The following is an 11,615-nucleotide window of genomic DNA, read 5'->3' as shown; positions in this document are numbered from 1 at the left end:
TATTTCTTGCTAAAAAAGTTGTTGCAACCATCAATTTTGAATAAATTAGCTTTAATATTTACTGATTTATCGAGGATTTCGTATTTTTCTAAATTACCGTTATATGGGATGTGGGCGTAGTTATTGTCCGATTTTAAAAATTTTCGGCCATTTGAATATTTCGAAATTTAAGGACGCTAATTTACTTAAAATTTATACACCCTTATCGGCTTATCGTGTAGCGGTAGCTTTCGGAAAGGCGGAAAACATATATTTAATAATTGCGCCGGGTATTTAATGTTCGGCTCCGCCCGGACTTAGACTTTCTTACTTGTTNTATTAGCTCGGGATGTAACTATGTAATATTGATGCGCCTAAAAGATGCAGCGATTTCTATTCTCAAGTTACATACCTGATGACAGTACGAATGGCAATTATAATAGGGAGGTTTTAGTTTTTTAAACTATAATTTTTTATTTACAACTGCCTTTATATTCATCTTTTTTCCTGTATCTTCACGTTTACTTTTATCGGTACCCTCATCATCATATTTTTCCTAATATTTATCTTTATATTTACCTTTATGTTTATTATTTTCTTCATCTACATATTACCCTTCACCTTTGCCGTTATATATGTAAGTAAAGTGTTTAAATTGACGTTGATCTTCATTTTTGCCTTTATCTTTTCTACAACATTTGGCACATTTTCCTCATTTATTTTTTTTTTACATGAAATTCTATGTTGCTTACTACATGACGCGATTTCACAGGCAACTTTTAGTTGAAAGCAACAATCGCCTGTTGTGAACGGCCTTTCAACCAATCGCTTCCAATGAATTTGGGTGGCAGCCAACTTTTAATTCAACTAATTGCCTCTAAAAATGCCTGGAGAAAGACCTAATACCCTTTTAATTCCAGAACGTTGTAGAATTGGCAGCGAACTTTTATTTCGTGTTGGCAATAGGTATAAAAACGACAATTAAAATGTAACCCTGTACCAAACTCAGTGTAGTCCCGTAACTAGTTCAGATATGCAAACACTTCGAAACATGCCTCGACACGCAAAAATCAAACAAATTTGTTTTAAGTAAAAAAGTGATGTGACTTTCCATATATCTTATATAGTAAATTACATTTATGGACCACTAGCCAGGAGATGGAATATAAAAACAAAGGTCTGAAGGCCTCGTAAATATTTTTTTTTGTGCTCTTAATAGCCTAAACTGCTTAGAATCGCTCCTTTGCAAACTACTTAAATACTTCGGGCACTGTTGATGTAGTCTTTTTTGTTGATTGTTTTTATTTCCGCTACAATTTAGACTACCGAGCACATATATGTACATAGGTTAAAGTTAGCTCTACATCGCCGCGAGCCCATTTTCTGCCTGCTTACAAAATTTCGTTCTCTATAACCTGTGGTCCCCGTTTTCCAGCACCAGTAGTGAAGACATTTAGGGGCTTTGAGTAAATGATCACAGCGCCCTCTGTTGCTATTTTTCTCCAGTAATTTCTACTAGGCTATAACTTCATAAGTTACATTCGTCCGAATTACTACTATGGTGTACATTAGGATGGTCCAAAAACGCATATGAAAGAGTCGGAATTTTTATGCTCTCACTCCCTAGAATTCTTCTATACCGAAAAAATATACCCCTATTTTTTTTATTTTGAAATCGAAAAATATTTAAAAGTCGCTCAAAGCGCTCAAAGTTTTCCATATATTTTACATGGCAGAAAACAACTTTTCGTAGAAATGGTATAGAATTTCTAAAAATCAATATATTTCGATCGTTTCTCTGCAGAAGATTCCCAATAACAATACGCAATTGTTTATTTAACCATTTTTTCATAGTAACTATAATAGTAACGATATTTATCAAAAACCTCGAAAAATGCAATGAGTGAACCAATAAAAGTGGGTAGTATTAAGAACTGGTTAAATAAACAATTGGGCATTACTATTAAAAGTTTTCTGAAGAGAACCTGAGTTTTCCGTTCGAAAAACATTGATTTTCAAGGACTCTATACCATTTCTACCAAAAGTTGGTTTTCCCCCATATAAAATACATGAAAAACTTTGAACGACCTCTAAAAAGTTTTGGATTTCAAAATAAAAAAATTGGGGTACACTTTTTCGATATAGAACATCCTAGGGGTTGAGAGCATTAAAATTCCGACTTTGTCCTCTTTGGACGACTCTAGTGAACATATGGTGAATGACGTCTGGTGCTCTTGGAGTTAAGAATAACACCTCCGTTATAACTACTAGCCCATTCTCTCTTGCCGTATTAAAGCTTTATCCAGTTACTATTCCATCAGCTCACTAATTGTTGGTAAGGATTTTCGGGGATTAATTTAATCAAGTCATCCGCGTAGGCAACTACTTTAGTTCTCCTTAGTTTAGAGTCTTCTAATACCAAGACGTGTAGTTTTGCAAATAACAACTTGTGCTTTAACCAAATTTTCAGTTTAGGTTCACTCTAGAACTAACCAATACCTCAAACCAATGCAATGCGAATTTAGTCGCACTGCGAGTAATTTGAAACCAGCCATCTTGAATATGAAAGTATTTCAAATTCGACTGCAATTTATTTTTATGTATTTATAATTCTGTTCAAACATAAATATTTGCGAGCTATTTATTGTATAAGCTTGATTTTACATAAAGCAGGAAATCATAAACGTTCGCATGCATGCATACATACATGTATACTCCCTTGTACCCACATTTATGTAGGTGTTTCGTTTCAATTTTTTACGAAACACTGTTGATAAATATAGATATTTAATTAATTATATAAATCGACAATCAAAGAAAAGAGAAATAAAACGCCGCTGTGCAAGAAAAATATAACTAGTACGCAACAATCATGGAATATAATGGGCCGTATGAATAAAAACTGAGCAATTGCTTTTTCTTAAAATTTCATACCTGTTACTTCACTTTTGTTTGAATAAATCGAGTAAAAGGTCTGAAATTTTAAGAAAAAGCAATTGATTTTTTTTATTCATACGGCCCAATATATATTTAAATGGGTAAAAATGTATCTATGTATGTAAATGTAATTGGATATCCTGCAAATTTGGCCATTGAAACTATAAATTTAATAGCACCTAGCAGTATTAATGTGAATTTAAATACCACATTTCTCTTAAAGCGAATCGGCATTACTGCTCAAAAACGCACTCTTAGCGCCACCAAAGAATATGCATTTTGCATTTCGATAGCACTTAATAGCTCACAATTTGTCGCACTTTACTATCAAAGGTAACATATGTAGATACGATTAGCCGCTTTTTGACAATTGAATTCACGCCTGTAATTCGCATCGCATTTTTGGCACATCACAAATTGAAATGCATTGATAATTACGTATACGCCCCGTCGTCCAAGCTAGTCGTTCAACAGCGTTGCAACAAACATTTAACGAAATAAAAGCTGCTGCGATATGCAAAATAAAAATACCAACCACATGAAAAGCAATATATTTTAGCGTAATGTACATACAGTGGCGGCCAAAATAAACTAAACGAAATTTTAAAACACTATAGGGAAGTACATGGAGAAAGTTGTTATATATATTTTACTGCAATAGGTCAAATCAATTAGTAAATATAGGATATCATATCTATATGGGGCATTATTTGCCAAATCAATCGGTGCCCTGTCTCATAAACTAACTGTAAATTAGATTTTGCGTACAACTTGTGTGCTTCTTGGGAACCCAACACTACATAGAAAAGAAAGAGTGAAAGTGGTTTCTTATGTTTTTGGGGTTGTTGATAATACATCAAAAATCTAAAGCCAGTTTTCAAACATTTAAAATGGAGGATTCAAAATGGTGGCCAAAAAATTTAAGTCGATTAGAATCGCTTAAGAAACGCTGATTATGAATCTAAAATCAGTTCCTAAAAATACAAAATGGTGTTTACAGATTGCATATGAGCAAATTTCACGAGTTGTTTTTTTTTTTGTGTAGCGTCGCTTCCTTCCCTCGGCAAAAAAAAAAAGCTGAAGCATTCTTCTTGCATATGTACATTTTTACCAATGGAGTCCATAAACAAGTACAACAAAAAATAAATCAAGTATTTATGCGAAAAAGAACCTAAATTAGTCATTTTTTCTTCGTACTCTCACTTTATCTATTAACTTTGGGAAGTTTTCAAATAGAATGTTCATATTAGGGGCAATGGACGTTGGCACTAAATACAGCATAACCTTGAATTTTCAAGAGTGTGCAACCAAATTTAAAAAAAAATGGTAGTATGCAGAATATCTGGTGCAGCTATTTAATAATTTTTGAAATTTTAAGACTTTTTTAATTTTAATAAATTTAGATACTTCAAAATGCCAAAATTAAACGGTGAAAATGTTCTTCTTGCCAAAGGGAGCGAGCCTAGTGTAATGCAAAAAAAATGACATCGATTAAAATATTACTATGATTACAGAAATTAAAATTCCATTTTTAAAATTATTATTGGAACACTCAAAATTCGTTCTTAAATTGTTATATACATGAAGAATATATGTATTTGCGCACGCCAATATTTAATTACTTTTAAATAATATGACTTTTAAGTTGAGGCGTGCGAGTAAATATTACATACACAACTATGGGTATATGATCATGAGTGCTTAGTTTTACCTTTTTTAGTATATATTTTTGAAATTTTCATTTAAATACATTTTCGCGTTGGAATCTTGTTCTTCATATAGAACTGAAGATAAGGCATTTTCTAAGATAACTGTGCCTCAATTTTCGACCAAAAACACGTTTTTATCGAAAAATTTAACAACTCTGGAGATTTATTCATATACTATTAATCATGCGAAATTAATTCGAACGTACGTATATGAGTAACTCATACGTCATGTACATATTACCAAATATTACGATTTTAACTTTTCCGTGATAAATAGTAGATCCATATGAGTCCGCCCGTTTGAAATCTGCCGATATTATACTAACTAAGAGTTTTGGATGTAGGAAAACAAACACAAAAATTAAACACAAAAACACAAAAATTAAAAATGCTTTGTAGGCGCAGCAAAGCACTTGATCAGTCTGGAAAGCCTTGTCTTAAGCTTAAAAATAGGTTGCGGCAGAACACAGAATATGTGACTGTCATATCACTCTGTCAATATCGATATATGGCTAAAAAGTTGACTTCCTAACAAAAATTACTAAACATCTGAGTAAGAGATTCCATTTTTCAGAAACGTTTCTAAGATGGAAATCTGTACAGAATTTGGTATTTTTGGGAAAGCGCTCAGCCTTCCAGTCTCCACAAATGTTTCTAAATGGTAGGTCTAATGTACCCTACTCCTTAAAACGCGGCTTTTCTGTAGATAATCAAGCTCTGATCAAAGTCCCTGGCTACGACTAGCGCAAGATATGGTGGATTTTTTCCTATGATCCACATTTTTTATTCGTCTTTGTAGATTCCAAACGAATTGATAACACCGAGGGACAAAAACCAAAAAACAATAATATGGATACCAATTGAAAGCGAAAATTTTGAGTAATTTAAAAAAATTATGTCTTTTGGTTCACAAGCGCGAATAGGTATTGGAAATGCCCTTTTTACATAATTTTATTTTTTGTAGGCTAATAAATTTGGAAGGGCAAAATTCGAAGATGTTGTCGCGTGCACATTAGTTCTTAACATAAAATGGATTCAAAAATAGACTTTGCAAATCTTCAAAAATATTCAAAGTACAATTTTAAGAGTACTTTTTCAGTACCTTTTTGTCCTTATGCGTCCGCAGAGTCAGAATGTCTGATCTGCCTTGAAGTGTTTAAAAAACTAGTTCCTTTGACGGCATTTATAAACGCAATTTTAATAATGAGCAGGGTTAAGGACTTTTTAGCAGTACAAAAATCTAAAACAAGTGAGTTTTAAAGGATATATTCCCGATTTTGAAACTTTCTTGTCCAATCGCTAGATATGACTTTTTTCCACTATCCTGGCAATGCATAGATTCCGCGCCAATAACACTGCTGGCCTGGTCGTTGGAGATCAAGAAATTTTCAGCCAATTTTTGATATCTTCAACTGCATAGACTGGAAAAAATGGTAGTCTTTTAGTAAAAAGTCAGGTTACGATTTCTCATTCGTTACCATTGAGATAAGTTTTGATCGCCTGTGCGACATGAAGCCGAGCATTGTTATCGTTGGAGTTTGATGATTCATGTCTGTTTGCCCATTCGGGCCGTTTTTCTGCAATCGCTCGCTTCATTCGCCTCAGTTGTTGTCCGGCGATCAGGAGCTCATAATAAAAGATTATCCTCTGGTCCCACCACTTGCAGAGCTTAGATTGCCATACCAATGAATTTTAATTGCAACAAAATATCTTGCTGGTTTCGTCTAATATTTCCGAAAGTACTTCTTGGCTTTGGCGCGGGTCTCCATCCAAAATTGTCGCCCATTCGTCGTCTTCAAACGTTGATGGCCTTCCTTAGCGCTCCTTGTCGGTTGTGTCAGAAGCACCACTTCTGAAGCGTCTGAACCAGTGCTCACAGATTGAGATTTTTAGAGCATGCTCTCCGTAAGCCACACACATCAGAAGATGACATTCTGCTGCACTTTTCTTCGGTTGGAAGGCAAATGCCAATGCTTAATCAAATGGAATTTTGTTGGCACAAAATCTTATATAGTCTTCGCATGAAAAAATAACTTATTTACATACCTAATAACTAAATGCTTAACATCAGTAAATATAATTTACTATATTATAATGAGAAACGTGTAGGATTTTATTTTTATTAAACTGGCTACGTTTGTGTTAAGCTTTCGTTTTGGCCGATACTGTGCACGTTTATGTATTTATGTACAAATATTTATGTATTTGCAAACTTGCGAAATAAAAGTGCGTATACGCGTCAGAGCCAACGCCCAAAGACAACAATAAAATTGCAATAAAGCAATAAAGAAGAAGAACAGCTGCACTCAACACACCGATGACATAACTACATATGTATTTACGCGTGAAAACAGGCAAACATACATACATGCATATTTGTAATGGAAAGTAGCGAATGTATGGGTATTTGTTGCTCTGTGTACTCATATGTACAATTTTCAACAGGAATGCATTGTAAAACAGCGTGCGAAAATGAAAATAAATGCAAGCGCGTAAAACATATAACACTGGTCAGTCCGAGGCATAGGTGTAAATGTATGCGTAGCTGCTGCGCTCTTTAATGCCTTGCAGGGTATGCTCTAAACTATAATGCTACCAGATTGCGTATCAGCCCCCCAATTGGTTCGCGATCTATCCTTTTTCAGTGTTAGCGACTAGTATTTTTTACATGGCGATCTCCTACGAGATGTCAATTATCTAGCCATGCATCAGAATCGGAATCTACTAGTTGAAAAACCAGTCAGTAACATCATACCAGTTGATGGGATAGTCTGCCAATTCATCCCAAGGAATAAGTGCGCTCCGAAAACAGCAATGGCGGACAGAGCAAAGCAGTAGGGTGAGGAGTAGGTATTTATTCCAATCGTTTTTCTTAAGAGAGGAATTGACATTCGGAGTGTACAAATATAGTAGTTTTTTTTTATATCTGCATCTAATTTATAAATTAATGATAAACTAACAAATTTTGTCTAATTCCAAGCCAAGAACCCTGCCTGCGTCAAAACAAATGAATTGATCATAAGAATAAGTATACCTGATTTTAGAGGAAGAAATTCCCTACATAATTTCCGTGGGACGTACTGCGGCGCGACTTATCAATTTCGCGTACTCCGATTGGTAAATTCAATGATTTAGAAAAATGAGTTAGAAATAACGCTATGTACATATGAGTAACCAAACATTTGATCAAAGTTAAAAGAGACGCAACAACGCAAAAAGGATTAGCAGCAGCGTAGTAATTCCCACTGCAATCATGTAGAGAATTTATTTTTACCATTTTGATTAATGCAATGCAGAGTTCTTGGCGTTGAATTGAACAAAGTGTTTTAGTATTTCATCAAATTAGAAATCCGAACAAAATAGAACCCATTGTTATCCAATTATCGGGCTAGGCTTAAAAGTTGTCGAATGTGTTTTTTAGAAAAAGCTTTCAAGAAAATTGATCAGTACATCAGTACGTACAAGAATCTTAAACTTTTATAAAAGCTTTAANAACATCATTCCAGTTGATGGGATAGTCTGCCAATTCATAAGTGCACTCCGAAAACAGCAATGGCGGAGAGAGCAAAGCAGTAGGATGAAATCCGAGGTTCAAGTCTTCGAACAGGGAAATATTTTTATTTTGATGTATTTTTGTTTAGGTTTTTTATTGTAATCTTTTAATTTAATTTTATAAAAAGAATTTTTTTTAATTTCATTAGAAATTCTTAGCGACGGCTTCATAACCTTTTTGTCAATTATTTACTATGGATTGGCGACAAATAACTACCCCGCGGAGGAGTAGGTATTTATTCCAATCGTTTTTCTGAAGAGAGGTATTGACATTCGGAGTGTACAAATATAATAGTTTTTTTTTATTTATATCTGCATCTAATTTATAAATTAATGAAAAACTAACAAATTTTGTCTAATTCCAAGCCAAGAACCCTGCCTGCGTCAAAACAAATGGATTGATCATAAGAATAAGTATACCTGATTTTAGAGGAAGAAATTCCCTACATAATTTCCGTGGGACGTACTGCGGCGCGCCTTATCAATTTCGCGTACTCCGATCCGTAGATCGCTGCAGCTGCAGCGCAAAGCGAAAAGGTGGCCAACTGCCATGTTTTTGCGCTCGTTGACAATCAGCCGGTTTAATATTTATTTTGTTTCGTCGAAATTCGAGTTTTCATGCAGGAATTTACAATTTAATTACATTTAGTGATATTTTTAAAACTAATATACAAAATCCACAGCAATTTTCACGAGTAAAAAAGCAGTACAAAATTGTTTTCTTGACGTTCATTGTGGCATAACCTTTGCGTCTGGCGCTTTGCTGGCAAAGTTACAAATGTCACGCAAAGCCACAAAGTTTTATCTGGCATCGGCTTTATACAAAAGAAAAAAAAAAATTTAACAAGTAAGTTTTAAGCAAAAAAAAAACAAAACCAGCTTCAATTCTTATGTAAAAAAGATTGTCGTTAACCTCTTCATGATCCAATGATCGGACTTAAACCAAATTAGAATGGGACCACCTGTGAGGTAACACCTTAAAAGAATTTTAGAAATCGGTTGGCGTGGTCCAAAGTTATGCGGTAACATAGTTAAAAAAATAAATAAAATATTCCGACGAATTAATAACCGTCCTCCTTTTTGCGGTAACATACCAAGTCCAAAGTTATGCGGTAACATACATAAAAAAAAATAAAAAATATTGCGACGAATTGATAACCGTCTCCCTTTTTGAAGGTGCCTGCGATCTCAGAACCAGAACCAGTAGTCTCCACGCGGCGCCACAGCCGATAGCTGATCGCATAAGTTGTTCGAAATTGTCGAACTGGTAGGCCATCTCTTTAGCTCATACTGGTTAGTGAGCTAGTATTTTTGGCTTTTCACTGCAGGGTACATATGAACATACATAAATGTATTTACCTTGTATGCAGCTTTTTTTTCTATGCACATATTTATAACTGTGCAAATATTTAAATGCGTTTAATGTTCGCGAATACATACATATAGGCGTATGCTCATACATATTGGGTTATAATGACGTAAGTTCGCTTTTATAATTACCACCACACCCACACATACATTTACGCACCGACAATTTTGCATTTCGATATCCAAGGTGGTCAAATGGAAGGCCGCTGCGAAGGCGGTAAGGATGAGTAAGAGCATTGTGCCGCAATATAAAACCGACAACAACAACATAGTGTATGTATAGCTGGATACGCGACAAGGCTGGCGTTAATGCTTGCCCGAGTGCATACAAACACACACACATTCGCGCACGCACCCAATTTGCCAAACGACGTCGTTTTGGTGAACAATTTGTTCGCCGGCGACGGTCGCAAACGACTCGCCGGCGAACTCGCCATTCTATGAAAAGCACAGTTCGCCGGCAGGCCGAAAAAACGATATACGAGTGAACTGCAAATGCTCAAAATTTATACCAAATTTAAAAAAAATTGCATACCCACAAATTTTATTTTTTTTTTAATAAAGCCAATAGAGTAAAGGTATCCACACACCTATGCGGTTCCGCCGGTGCGAAACTGTCCCGACAAAAATTACAGCAATGCCGACAATAGCTTTAGATGAGAAACCACACATTTATGCGATTTTGCTGCAGAGATTTATTCGAACATTCACAGTTTTACTTTTCGTCGTGCCGAAATCGCAGAATACCGAGTTTTGAGAACTAAAAGGGTCAGTAAACGATCTTGTAGATTTAACTCAAAAACTAACGTAAGAAAATTAAATTCTAAGAATAAAATTGTTTGACGAAAAATATTTTTCACTCCGTAGCATCAAAAACGGAGCGGATCCGCTCCAACGGAATCGCACAGGTCTGTGGATGTCTTAAACTGTACCTTTATAAAAAATAAAAAAAAAAAAAATTAAGATAATATATAATATAATAACGACGTCGAATTTTGTATGGAAAAAAACGACTTCATTTCGACGTCGTTTCGAGTTCACCCAAACGACTTTACCAGAGCGACGTTGTCTTCGTCCTGTGGCAAATTGGGCAGGCGCCTCGCTAACCGACGTGTCGTTTACAGCATACGATAATTACGTCTGGTAGCCCAAATGCACCAACACCGCAACATCAAATACGCACACACCCACACACACACACATGCCCGTCGAAAGTGTGCTTATCAATGTAGCAGACATGATGCGTTAACCGCCACCGCATGGCGTATGAGTAATATGCTATTCGGTTGCACATTTTGCTTCGACATTTTTGCGGGTGGATGACGATATTTTTGCCTTATTTTTTGGAAAATGTGATTGGCGTCTGCGTAACTGGCTTCCAATTTAAAAGTGTGTCAGAAACGATCTATGTATGTATTTCAACACTAAATATGCCAAACAAATTTATGTAAATTTGAATTTTGCAAACTTGTTTAAAATGAAATTGTATTCCTACTTGTCACCGTACACTGGAAGTCATCCTAAGGTATTACAAGTACTTATATTGCAATCTCTCTGCCTCTGCTCGGCTAGTTGGTGTCGTCGAAAATACCCAGGCTGACATCACTGTTATCCGAGACGTGATGAACGAAGCAAGGCCAACAATGCGTTGGTTCGTGCCACGTCTACTGCAGCTGCCATATAAAGGATCACAAATTCGGCGTTAATTCGTCCGATAACAAACTGACGCTGATCATCTACGCCGGGACCAGAATTATGCTAGTATGCAGTACTAGGTTCCATCATAAGAACATCGATCAAGCTACCTAGCTGTATCCAGATCGAAAAACGAAAAACCAAATACATATTGTTGTGTTAGGCGGAAGGCATGCTTCCAGTATTTTAGACGAACGTAAACACAAAATGTGCCTTCAGCAATAAAAGGAAAACTGAACGTTGAAAAGCTGCAATCGCAAAAGACGGCCAGCGTACAAACCGATATATGCCAGCAGTGGAGCGGATATGATGAAACATTTCGCGAAGCTGTAGAAAAGAGAGGTGCCACCAACAGGGCCACGCTGCGATCGGGAG

The 11,615-nt window shown here is 35.6% G+C and overlaps 1 long non-coding RNA gene across 1 annotated transcript; it reads right to left on the bottom strand.

Moving 5' to 3' along the window:
- Positions 1-745: 745 nt before the first annotated feature.
- Positions 746-10,751, bottom strand: LOC108378756 (uncharacterized). Its single transcript, XR_001849433.1, has 3 exons — positions 10,739-10,751; positions 5,910-5,912; positions 746-866 (listed from the first exon to the last, which is right to left on the bottom strand). It is a non-coding gene; the product is annotated as an uncharacterized LOC108378756 (long non-coding RNA).
- Between the last annotated feature and the right edge of the window lie 864 nt (positions 10,752-11,615).

This window comes from Rhagoletis zephyria, unplaced genomic scaffold (genome assembly GCF_001687245.7).
Source record: "Rhagoletis zephyria isolate East Lansing unplaced genomic scaffold, Rhagoletis_zephyria_1.1 Rzeph_scaffold_14839, whole genome shotgun sequence".
Lineage (NCBI taxonomy): Eukaryota > Metazoa > Arthropoda > Insecta > Diptera > Tephritidae > Rhagoletis > Rhagoletis zephyria.
Note: the sequence above shows the minus strand (reverse complement) of the source record. Positions and strands in the feature narration are given on the sequence as shown.